The 12,164-nt window shown below is 39.0% G+C and overlaps 1 non-coding gene across 1 annotated transcript; it reads right to left on the reverse strand.

The window, feature by feature from the left end:
- Positions 1 to 539: 539 nt before the first annotated feature.
- LOC145629661 (small nucleolar RNA R71) lies at positions 540 to 646 on the reverse strand. The gene has a single exon (XR_014111820.1). It is a non-coding gene; the product is annotated as a small nucleolar RNA R71 (small nucleolar RNA).
- Between the last annotated feature and the right edge of the window lie 11,518 nt (positions 647 to 12,164).

Here is a 12,164-nt window from a genome sequence, read left to right on the forward strand (position 1 = left end):
GGTACATCCCATTCGATCCTAAGATTGAACGTTCCTTCCATAGACAGAAAAATCTCTACAAGCAAATCCTGGCGGATTCTGGTGATAATAATAATAATCACCGCGATCCTCCAACTGGTTCCAGCGATTCAGAGGTATCATCAGACGCAAAATCAGAGATGGCAGTTCCAAAGAAGCTTAGTGACTACACACAACCAAAGCTTTCAGATTTTCCACATCTAACCCCTACTCCGGCTCTTGATGGGGTTCAATTCGAAATTAAACCTCAATTTATAACGATGATAGAGAGGAAGCAATTTAGTGGAGCTAAAGGTGAAGACCCGAATCTTCACATTGCCGACTATTGTCAATATTGCAACACCATTAGGCAAGCCGGGGTCACTCAAGACCAAATCAGGGAGATTCTCTTTCCCTTCTCTTTAACTGGAAAAGCTAAATTGTGGTTTAATGGCTTAAATAGAACTACACTTGGTATAACTGACTGGGAAACTCTTGTTTTGAATTTTTATAACAAGTATTATCCTGCAGAGAGAACAGCCGTACTACGGAGTGCGATTCAGAACTTTGCCCAAGAAGCCGATGAATCTTTATATGAGGCTTGGGAGAGGTTCAAGGATCTACAAAGAGACTGCCCCCACCATAATTTAGCAAAATGGCAGTTAATCCAAGCCTTTTATAATGGCCTTGGAAATTCTTCTTGAATAATTTTAGATTCTACAGCTAGTGGGAGATTTATGAATCTTGATGTTAAAGATGCAGGTCAGGTTATTGAAGACATGGTGATACACAATTCCCAATATGGGAATCTAGAGGATTTGCTAATGAGGGGAAGCATAGTGTTGACTCTGTATCCTTTTTGCAAGCTCAGCTGACCTCTATTTGCCAAAAATTAGACAATCTGAGCACTGCTAATGTAGCTAATGTTTTTGCGATTAATAATAATTCTAATGAGGCCTTCTGTGAAAATTGTGGTATTTTAGGTCATTAGGAACAAGATTGCAAGAGTTCCGTGGAGCAAGTTAATGCCTTTCAAGCTTATAGGCAGAATAACCCATAATCCAACACCTACAATCCTGGGTATCGGAACCATCCGTACCTTTCCTACCGGAGTACTAATGTTCAGCATCCACCACCACAAGAACCACAGGCGCCACAACAACAGCAGCAGAAATATTATCATCCCAATGCTAGCCATAAGAACCAACCACAACAAACCTCCTCATCTTCCGACCCTTCTCTGGTGGAAATTAGAGCAATGTTGGTTAATATGCAAAAGCACATGGAGAGTAGAGATGCGACAATTGATCAAATTCTAGCACATAATAAAATTGTAGATAATCAAATTGCGCAACTTTCCGCTACTCTACAAGCCTGCCAACAGGGAGCTCTGCCGGCACAGTCGACCAGGCCTACGGATCAAGCATTTGCAATTACTCTAAGGAGTGGTTCAAACTATGAAGGGCCCCCTATGCCCAGAGTTGATGAACCTGTTTTATTAAATAATGCTAATCTTGATTTCGTTAAACCAAACAATGTAGTTAATGGCCCTGCAGGGCTAAAGGATAGTATTAACATATCTAATTCTACATTGCAGGGTACGACTCCAGAGAAGGTGGCTACTCCAGATAAGAGCAATAATGCTTCAAAGCCAATTATCAAACTTCCATTCCCCAATCGTCACTTGAAGACAAACTTGGACAAGCAGTTTGGTAAGTTCCTGGAGGTAGTAAATGATTTGAAGGTAACAGTTCCCTTCACTGAATTAATCACACAGATTCCTTCATATGCAAAATTTATGAAAGAAATATTGACAAGGAAAAGGTCTATTAGTGAGGTAGAGACAGTAGCTTTCACTGCAGACTGTAGTGCCGTACTTCAAAATAAGTCTCCATCTAAATTAAAAGATCCGGGTAGTTTTTCTATCCCTTGTAATATAGACAATCTAATGATTGATAATGCATTGTGTGATTTGGGTGCTAGCGTTAGCGTCATGCCATTATTTGTGTGTTCCAAGTTGAATATGGGTAAATTAAAAGCTACCAATATTACTCTACAAATGGCCAATCGTTCTTTTAAATACCCCTTAGGCGTTTTAGAGGATGTCCCCGTTAGAGTAGGTAAATTTTATATACCTGTTGATTTTGTTGTTCTTGATATGGCTGAGGATGTGCAAACCCCAATTATTTTGGGTAGACCATTCCTTAACACTGCAGGGGCAATCATAGATGTGAGGATTGGTAAGTTAACACTATCGGTAGGGGATGATAAAGTTATTTTTAATCTTAATAATGCCCTTAAAAGCTCCATGACTGAGGAGAAATGTTTCAGTGTTAATGTGGTTGAGAATTATTCTAACAAGCCCCAAGCTCTTGAAAAAGATCCCTTGGAGGCAGTATCTTGTGTTGCATCCCTTTCAGATGAGATAGACAAATTGCAGAAGGAAGTCGATGCAATAGAAAGAGCATTTTACACTGTTGGTCTTGGTTTTGAGGATGAAAGGGTGGAACCGATCAAGCAAGTTTTGCAATTTGAGCCTACGGTAAGTGTTCCGCCAGATCGAGTTGCAAGTGTTGAATGCAATGACAATTTGAAGAAATCCTCGATCAAAGAAGGATCTTTAGTGCGTAGCATTGAAGATCTCCCAGTCCAAGTCAAGAAGAATCCACTAGATAAGGTGATTTGGCGTCCCACAGGGTATGTCAGGAAGCCACGTCATAGCCTAAACACCGCTACACCGGGTGAGAAACCACCCGATCAAGCGTTAGGCCAAGGGTCCTAGTTATTTACTTGGTAAGAAGGTCGTGCGGGACCTAGGTAAACCAGCGCTTTGCGGGAGGCAACCCGTATTTTTAATGCTTTTTAGACTAGTTCTTCTTCCCTTTTTCTTATGAGGGGAGAGATGAGGGAATTTAATGAGTTTTATGAGTGTTTGTACAGGTTTGAAGGAAAAGAGTTAGCCAAATTTTGGAGAAAAGAAGAAAATAAAAATTCAAAAATTTAGCCTCGGGCTCGACCGGGTGAAGCACGCCCGATCGGGTGCGAGAGCTAGTCTTAAAAATTATGTATTTTCGCCCGACCGGGCGCGAAATTCGTCGTATACGGACTAAATTTTCCACCCGATCAGGCGAAGGGCGCCCGACCGGGCGCGAGAGTTGGAGAAAATCGGGCATTTAGATCGCCCGATCGGGCGAATGCCGCTTGACCGGGCGCGAGAGCACAGCAGAAATTACAAATTAGATCGCCCAACCGGGCGCGACGCTCCGACTTCCACTTCTTCTTCTTTCTTCGTCCCTTTTTCTCATTCTTTCTTCTTTCTCCATTACTTTCTCTCTCTAAAACTCAAATTCTCTCTACCTTCTCTCTAAGATTCCTTCTTTATTTCTCACCCAAATTCAAAACTTTTTACATATTTGTAATCCCCTCTTCATCCTCTACAATTCCATATAAAAATTTTCAGATTTTATTCTAAAAAATTTTCATGCCCATTTTCTACCATGGCTTCAAAGAGGGCTCGGTCCATTTTCGGTAGGAGCTCTAGTACGAGGGAGGAATACGACCCGGATTTGTAACTTCTGTACTGGCCGACGATCCGTATTGCTAGCCGAGAGCAAAAGGAGCGGCTGGAACACTTAATCGGTCGTGAGGTAATTCCTTCTCGGTGGTTACACCGCCCTACCTTGGAATCATTTGGTTTGTATGATTTTGTAAAACGATTTTTAAATGAAATTGGCATGAGAAAATTTGTTGATATGCACTATCCTACATTCCGAAAACTTACTTCTGAATTCTTGTCTTCTTTACATGTTGTTAGTAGTAGAAATGGGCCAAATTTAATTTTTAGGTTGAACAATAGAAATATTAGTTTAACTTTTATAGAATTTTGTAAATTATTTGAATTAAATTCTGAACTACCTCACCAATGGCATGCGGACTATAAAATGGGTGACATATATCATGCTTTGACTGGTTTACCTACTCCCGACCCCCAACATGCTAGTACCAAACCTATTCACCACCCTGTCCCAAAAATCTGGCAAAGATTTGCGGGTTTGTGTTTTTTAGGTAGGAACGAGCCCCATAATGCCCAATCTAACGAACTAGCTGTCATAGGACACTATGTGTTTGGGTTCGGGAAATTAAACATAGGTAGGTTTATTATTCACCATTTGAGTAGGCATGCCACGGCCAGCACCACTTCTCGCACCCCCATCCGTTTAGGAGGCCTTATCACTCGGATAGTAGTGAAAAAGGCTGGTTGTGTAGTGGATGGACCCCACCAGCTGACCAACTGTGGACCAGATACCTATATGACTGCTAGGTATTTTGAGGAGTTGGGGTGGGTTCGACCGGATAGCGAGCAGACACCCTTTTTGGTGTATTAGGACTGGGAGCGAGCAACCTTTGCCCAACTTTCCCCTATCCAGTCCTGACTTGACCGCCTTTCCCCCACGGCAACCATCTTACACTTATGATGTTTTAGTTGCCAACACTAGGGGGGAGGCACCACCACCACCAGTTCCACCACCCTAGCCTCAGCCTCAGCCCGAGGTGGCATTCTCTCCACCTCGCATGTCTCACTCCATCCCTCATGTTGACTCTGACCCAGTGTGGGATCTTCAAAGTATAGGTCAGGCTTTGAGACGTATCGAGCATTCCCATACTGACCTTAGGAGGATGGTTGGCTCCATGGACCATAGGTTAGGGTACCTAGAGAGGAACCAGGGTAGAGCTCTCTACCCTATGTATGATGATTATGCTCGTCGGGGCAATATTCCCGACGACGCTATTCACCCTGACTGGTTTCAGCCTCCACCCCAGGGATACGATAGGGATCCTACTGCCCATGGTATTTACACTGACTATTCTTCCTTCTATGGGTACGACCAGGACATTCCTTTCGGGGGACCGGCGGGGGGGAGTTTTCATGCTGATTATTTTGGTGGTAGCTCTTCTGGTGCAGGTGGTAGTGGAGGTGCGGGTTTCGGCTCGATGGATGAGGATGATCAGGACTAGCTATGCTGGGCTAGTTCCTGAGCCAATGAGGACATTGTCTAATTCTGGCTTGGGGGAGATTTTTGATTTGGTATATTTCTTTTCCTCTTTTCTTTTATTTTTGGTGTGTTTTCTTAGGTTAGATTTCTTGCTTTCTAGGTTAGTTTTATTACTTTCTTATATATTACGTTCCAATGAATTGTAAATTATGCTTCCCTGTGCCCCTTACTTGAGAAAATTGTTTTAATTCTTGGTATTTGATGATAAGCATTGTGGATTAGTTTATCATGATTTGATGTTTGATTGCCTTGAAACCTTAACATGCGTCAATTCTGTCCAAATACTTGTGAATATAGGGCTTGACTAGTTGATCTGGTTAGGAATGTGTGATAGTTCCATAGTTCCTGGTATGTCAATGAATTTGAGTATTGGTTTGCAACTATTAGTAATATTTATATGATTCATTATTATACACATTGTGGAGGACGAAGGCATTTGTTCTTTTAGGTAGCCTCCAGATATTGTAGATACATTTGTTCCCTTCTTGCTACCCATGTTGTTGCCTTGACTCTTTGTTGTTTTATTAGCCATATTACAAGCCTATTTTGCCCCATTGGTTACTAGTCCCAAGCTTGGCTTGGGGGAACTATTAGTGAGTGAGGTAAGGGAGTTTGTAGTGTGCTTATTATTTGCACAGCTTGGGTGGGATTTTGAGAAGTTGTTTTGTTGTTGATCATGTTTGTTTTTGAAGAGTTAGAGAGTTATATTTTCTTGAAAAAAATAAAGCATGATGTTATGAAAAAAAAAAGAGAAGTTCGAAAAAAATGTGAAAAATAAGTGAACTTCCAAAGAAAAGAAAAGTGTTCAATGTTCAAATGTTCTAGTTGGAGGTTGATCAAAGGAAAAATAATAGAGCTTCAATGAAAAATTCAAGTTTGGAAATAAAGTTTGTTTATTCACTCCACTTCTTCATTATTATATCTCATGAGTGATATGTAAGAGTTGGGATTGCTTATTATGATTGGAGTATATTTGGTTGATGTTAGAGTTGGTTATGTAGGAGATGTTGATCATTATTTATTTTGATCATGGGTTTTGATAGGATTTGCTCCCTTAAGCATAGCTTTTCTCTCACTTGTTCACAAATGATTCCTATCCTTTACCCTAGCCTTACATTACAAGCTTTAAAGACCTTCCGACCTTGTGCATAGAACTGTATGAATGTGAAAGTGTTGTTTATCAATGCAAGTTATGATTTGGCATATTTCGGGTCGACTAGTAGGACTGAGCGTTCATTGTTTTATACACACGAGAGTGTGAGTTGGGAGGGCATTGTCCGCATAAAGGGGTTGGATAAAGAGCGATCGAGTACATCTTTTACTCGCCACAAAAATGAGAGTTGAGTGCGTGAGCACTAGTATTGAATTCTATATGCTCTTGTGGTTTAATCTGTTTGACAATTGTTAGGGAAGATTGGTAATTGAATGGATTGGATTGGTTGATTTTGAAGCATGTTTATTTGATTTACCCTGAATCGTTTGTGCTTGATTTTTACTTTTTTAGGGTGAAGCATATTTATTGATTCATTGATGAAATCTTTGCTTAGGGACAAGCAAAGGTTTGGCTTGGAGGAGTTTGATGTGTATTTTATATAGTATTTTACCCCCGTCCCTTGGTCATAATTAGTAGTGTTTTTGGCTCTTTAGAGCCACTTTTATTACTAATTGGTGTTTTCTAGTGTTTTCGTAGTTTTGGTTGACTTTTGCAGGGATTTACACTTTTGGAGTATTTTCCCGAGATATTTTGGAGCAATCACGAACATTGGAGAAGCACGACCAGACTATATAGCCCAGGACCGGTTAGAGCCATCGAACTGGTGATTAAGGGCTCGATATAGGTGATACCGGGGCATTTGGACCGAGTAATCAAGACCCGAGGAGGAAACCCGGATTGGCCCGAAGAATTGGAGCCCAATCGTAGTCCAATTAGTGGCCCAAGAGAGCCGCCCGGCCAAAAAGGCTGGCGCCTGGCCGGGAGGGAGAAGCTAAGGTCGGCGCCCGGTGACGCGCCCCGCCGGGCGCGAGAGTTTACCTGAAGTGCAAAAAGGCGCGCCTGATCGGGCGGTGCCTTGCCCGATCGGGCGCGTGTAAATATTAGGAGTTAATTTTGTCGTTTAAGTTTGTTTTAGTTTAGGATTTGTACGGAGTATAAATACTCCTCCGTAATACGATTTTAGAATCTCTCTCTCTCTCTCTCTCTCTCTCTCTCTCTCTCTCTCTCTCTCTCCCTCTCTTACTCTTTCTTTACTCTCTTAATTGTTTTCTTAGATTTCTTTCTCTTAAACCTTTGTTCTTAATCTACTCTTAATTCCAGATTTATTTTGGTAACGATTTCTTTTCTCTTAATCTCAGTTGTTTATTTTATTCCTTTAGTCATGTCTTGCTTTATTGCTTTGTTTTGTTTAGTTTTTATTATGTGTGAGTAGTTCTATTTCTAGGGTTTATGGGGATCCATAAATAATATGAAGGGGTAATTTATTGTTGTTAATTATCAATGCTAGATTAATTTCCTATTGATTGATTTAATGCTCTGTGACTAGATTAGGCCTGATCTTTTATGCATGAGTCTGACAATATTGATTCGAGATTCGACAGATGAGAATTGATGTTTAGGTCTAGTTTCAATAGGCAGGTTAATTTATAAATGGTTAGGTCGAGATTCAAAAGATGAGATTTAATATCGATAAATTAATTGTGTGATTATAATACGTATCGAAAGCCCTTTATAATCTGATTAATATATGCATTGATGAATGATTATTATATTCTACCCTGGAATATTATTTATTGGTGAACCTATGCCCTAGATCCTTTTATATATTATTTTCTCCTTATTCTTAACCTTCGTAGTTTAGTTTCATATTCAACATATATATTGGTTACCTAATAATCTAGATTTTATTAGTTAATTAGGAATAGAAAGACTTGTTTCCCTGTGGAGTTCGACCCTACTTCCCTATCTACTTTATTTAAAGGACTTAGGTAATTACTTTTGATTAGGGGATACGACTTTACCCTGTCAGAAAGCTCCAAGGTTTCTGTAAATGTTGCGATGGAAACTACTCCTCCATCATTTGTGACAATCGAGGACATTGTAAAACCTTAGAGTGTTACACAATTTTACCATTAGTTTTTTTTTCGAATAAAGTGTAATCACTATTATGCTTTTTTTTTTTCCACTTACTATCTAGTTCAATAATGTCTCCCTTTTGATTTTTGAATGAAATAAAATGAGCTTTATATTTTTATATTTTGATATGACCGAATCATAAAGATTGCCTACATATTCGTATTACGAAATCAGGTCTTTGCGTTGTTCTATTTTTTTTATATTATTATGTATTTTTTATTTTTTGTTTAATCTCTTAGATAGACATTAAATAAAAAAATTAATCAAACCTTGTTTAAAATAATTAAATCAAATTTTAATTTTATTTTCCAAGTATATGTTTTATTTAAGAAACACTCTTATTTTACCGTAAGTAGAAATCGCAACTTCATTCAAACGCAAAAATTCGGGTTCACAGTTTATCATCAGGTAGCGCGCCCGCAACGTATGGAGTTGCGCAAGCATGTCACGCGCAACAAAATCAGTTGCACGTGACATCCGCGCACAACTATTCCAGTTGCGTGCAACACCTGTGCTACGAATGTCTCGAAAAAATTTTCTGTAAAAAATCGTATTATTACCCCTTCAAGTGTGAAGATTTTTTCGTGATGTTTGAAAAAATTTGAACACTTAGAACGGTTTTTTATTTCTAAATTACCCCCCTAAGTGTTATGTATCTTACCCTGTTATTCGGTAAAATGCATAACATTTAGAATCTTTCAATTAAATGCTTAATTAAAAAAATGGTTTTATGAGTTAACGAGTTTTATCCGGATTTCATATGTAATATTTCTTAAGGCAATCAATGTTTATTAATTGGCGAATTTCATCTCCTCCAATATCCATTAATCTGACGGCTCCTCCTGATAGGATTTCAATTACGCGATAGGGACCTATCCAATTAGGTTTGAATTTCCCTCTTAGATCGGTTGGTGGACCCCTAACCTCCTTTAGTACAAAGTCACCTTCTTTATATTTCTAGATTTTACTCTTTTATCGAAATGACGCGCAATGCGCCTTTGGTAGACTTGTACATGATGCAAAGCTCTTAATCGTCGTTCATCGAGGAATAAAAGCTCTTCATACCTCGCTCTTACCCATTCAGCTTCCGGTAGCTTACTTTCAAGTATGATGCGTAGGGATGGTATTTCCAGTTCAACTGGTTGAACTGCGTCCATTCCGAAAACTAAGGAGTATGAAGTTACTCCTATTGATCTCCGTATAGACGTTCTATAACCCCATAATGCGAAGTGTAGTTTATTCGGTCAGTCTTTGTAATTTTCTTGCAATTTTCTTAATGATGACTGTTATATTTTTATTTGTCGACTCTACAGCTCCATTTATTTGAGGTCTATATGGGGATGAGTGATGTTGTTTTACTTTATAATGAGTTAAGAGGGTCTCGACTTCAGCTTTGAATTACAATCCCTGATCACTAATTAGTTTATGTGGAACTCTATATCTACAAAATATGTTTCGTTCGAGAAACTTTGCAACATGTTTAGAAGTGATATTCACGTAAGAAGCAGCCTCAATCCACTTAGTAAAGTAATCAATGGCAACTAATACGTACTCGTGCCCTCCTGATCCAGTTGGAGAGAGTTTTCCAATTATGTCGATTCCCAAGTCGAAAAAGGCCAAGGAGAAGTGTGATTGTATAGTACGGATGGTGGAAGGTGTTGTAAATTGGAGAACATTTGGCACTGTGGACATTTTTTAACATATTGTATGCAATCATGTTCCATAGTGGACCAATAGTACCCTTGTCGTGAAATTATTTTTGAAAGCATTTTACCATTCATGTGAGGTCCACAAACACCTTTGTGAGTATTTTCCATAAGGCGTGTGGCTTTCGGTTGGCCTATACATAGTAAGCTTTGACCATTAGGTCCTTTTTTGCATAATTAACCATTTATTAGACCATATTGGACCGCAAGTGTTCGTAAGGCTCGTTGGTCTTTCGATGAAGTATTTTCGGGATATGTGCCATGAGCAATATATTGGAGGATATGATCATACAAAGGATTATCTCCTTCAATGTCATTTAATTACTCTATTGCGTTGCAATACGCTGGTTCTTCTCTTCTATCAACGCATAATGGCATCATATTTAAGTGATCTGGAATATTGATCATTGAGGCTAATTTTGCTAGCGCATCGGCAAATTGATTGTCATCCCTTGGGAGATATTTAAAATCAATATGTTCAAAATGCTCGATGAGTTTCTCTAGGTGTGCTTGGTATAATACCATTGTGGAGTTCTTTATTTTCCATTTTTTTAATATATGATTTATAATCAAACTGGAGTCTCCATATACCTCTGATTTTTGCACACCTATGCTAGTCGCTGCTTCTAGTCCAATAATGCACGCTTCACATTCTGCGGCATTATTAGTAACCTCAAAGTCTAACTTAACAGAGATTAGAGTATGTGCTCCCTCTGGACTTATGAGTAACACTCCTACGCCACATCCTTTTTTATTAGACGCACCGTCGAAGTACATTACCCATTTGTCATCTTGTGTCATGAGAATCTCTTTATCCGGAAGATGAGTAGTTTCTGCACGACTTGTTTGAATTGGATGTTGCGCCAGAAAGTCAGAAATTACTTTTCCTTTCATTGATTTTTCAGGAATATATTTTAGCTCAAATTCAGCCAACATCACCAACCACTTAGATTTGCTGCCTTGTATGGGTGGTTGTTCAAACAAGTACTTTATCGGATTTTGTTGAGAAATCACATGAGTAGTGTGTGGTAACATATAATGTCGTAACTTTTTGGTTGCCCACACTAATGCTAGGCTTGTCTTTTCCAAGGTGCTATATTTTGTTTCGTATTTGATGAATTTCTTACTTATATAATATATTGGACGTTTGACTTTTTCTACCTCTTGTGCTAACATGGCGTCTGTGGCTGTGTCAGTAACTGTAATGTATAGCCTAAGAGGTAGTTTGGGTACTGGTGGTGCTAAAATTGGTGGACTTTTGAAATAATCTTTGATTTTCTCAAAGGCCTTTTGGCATTCATCGTCCCATTCATGTTTCTCCTCTTTTTTCAATTTTTTAAATATTGGCTCACAAGTCATAGTCAATTTGTTGATAAGTCGACTAATGTATTGTAATTTGCCAAGGAATCCCCTAATTTCTTTTTCTATTTGAGGGGGAGGCATGTCAATAATTGCCTTTATTTTAGAGGGATCGATCTCGATGCCACGTGTGCTTACTACGTATCCGAGTAACTTACCAGAAGTTACTCCGAAGGCGCATTTTTGTGAATTCAATCGCATTTTATATTATTTTATGCGAGTGAAAAATTTGCGTAAAGCTTTTATATGTCCCATTCTATCTTTAAACTTCACTATCATATCATCCACATACACTTCTATTTCTTTATGCATCATATCATGCAAGAGAGTCGTAGTCGTTCTTTGGTACGTAGCTCCTGCATTTTTTAAACCAAATGGCATGACTGTGTTGCAATACGTACCCCAAGGGGTAATAAAGCATGTCTTTTTTTCATCTTCTTTTCCCATTAAAATTTTGTTGTAACCTGGGTATCCGTCCATAAAGGATAACATCGCATGTTCAGCCGTGTTATCTACCAATATATCAATATGTGGTAGAGGAAAATCGTCTTTAGGGCTAGCTTTATTAAGATCCCTAAAGACGACACACATGTGAACTCGTCCATCCTTTTTAAGGACTAGAACGATGTTCGCTACCCATTCTAGGTAATTATATACGCGAATAAAGCCGGCGTCCAAATGTTTTTGTACTTCTTCTTTATTTTTAATGCGACATCAGGTTTCATTCATCGAAGTTTTTGTTTTACTAGTTTAGAAGTAGGGTTCAATGGAATGGTATGTTCCGTGATTTCCCTATCTATTCTAGGCATGTCCTTGTATGACCAAGCAAACATGTCTTCGAATTCTTTGAGCGTCGGTAAGAGGGTCGATCGCTCTTCCGGATTTAGAGTTAAGCCAATTGTGACTTCTCTCTTATTT

This window comes from Chenopodium album, chromosome 4, assembly GCF_948465745.1.
Source record: "Chenopodium album chromosome 4, dcCheAlbu1.1, whole genome shotgun sequence".
Classification (NCBI taxonomy): Eukaryota; Viridiplantae; Streptophyta; class Magnoliopsida; order Caryophyllales; family Amaranthaceae; genus Chenopodium; species Chenopodium album.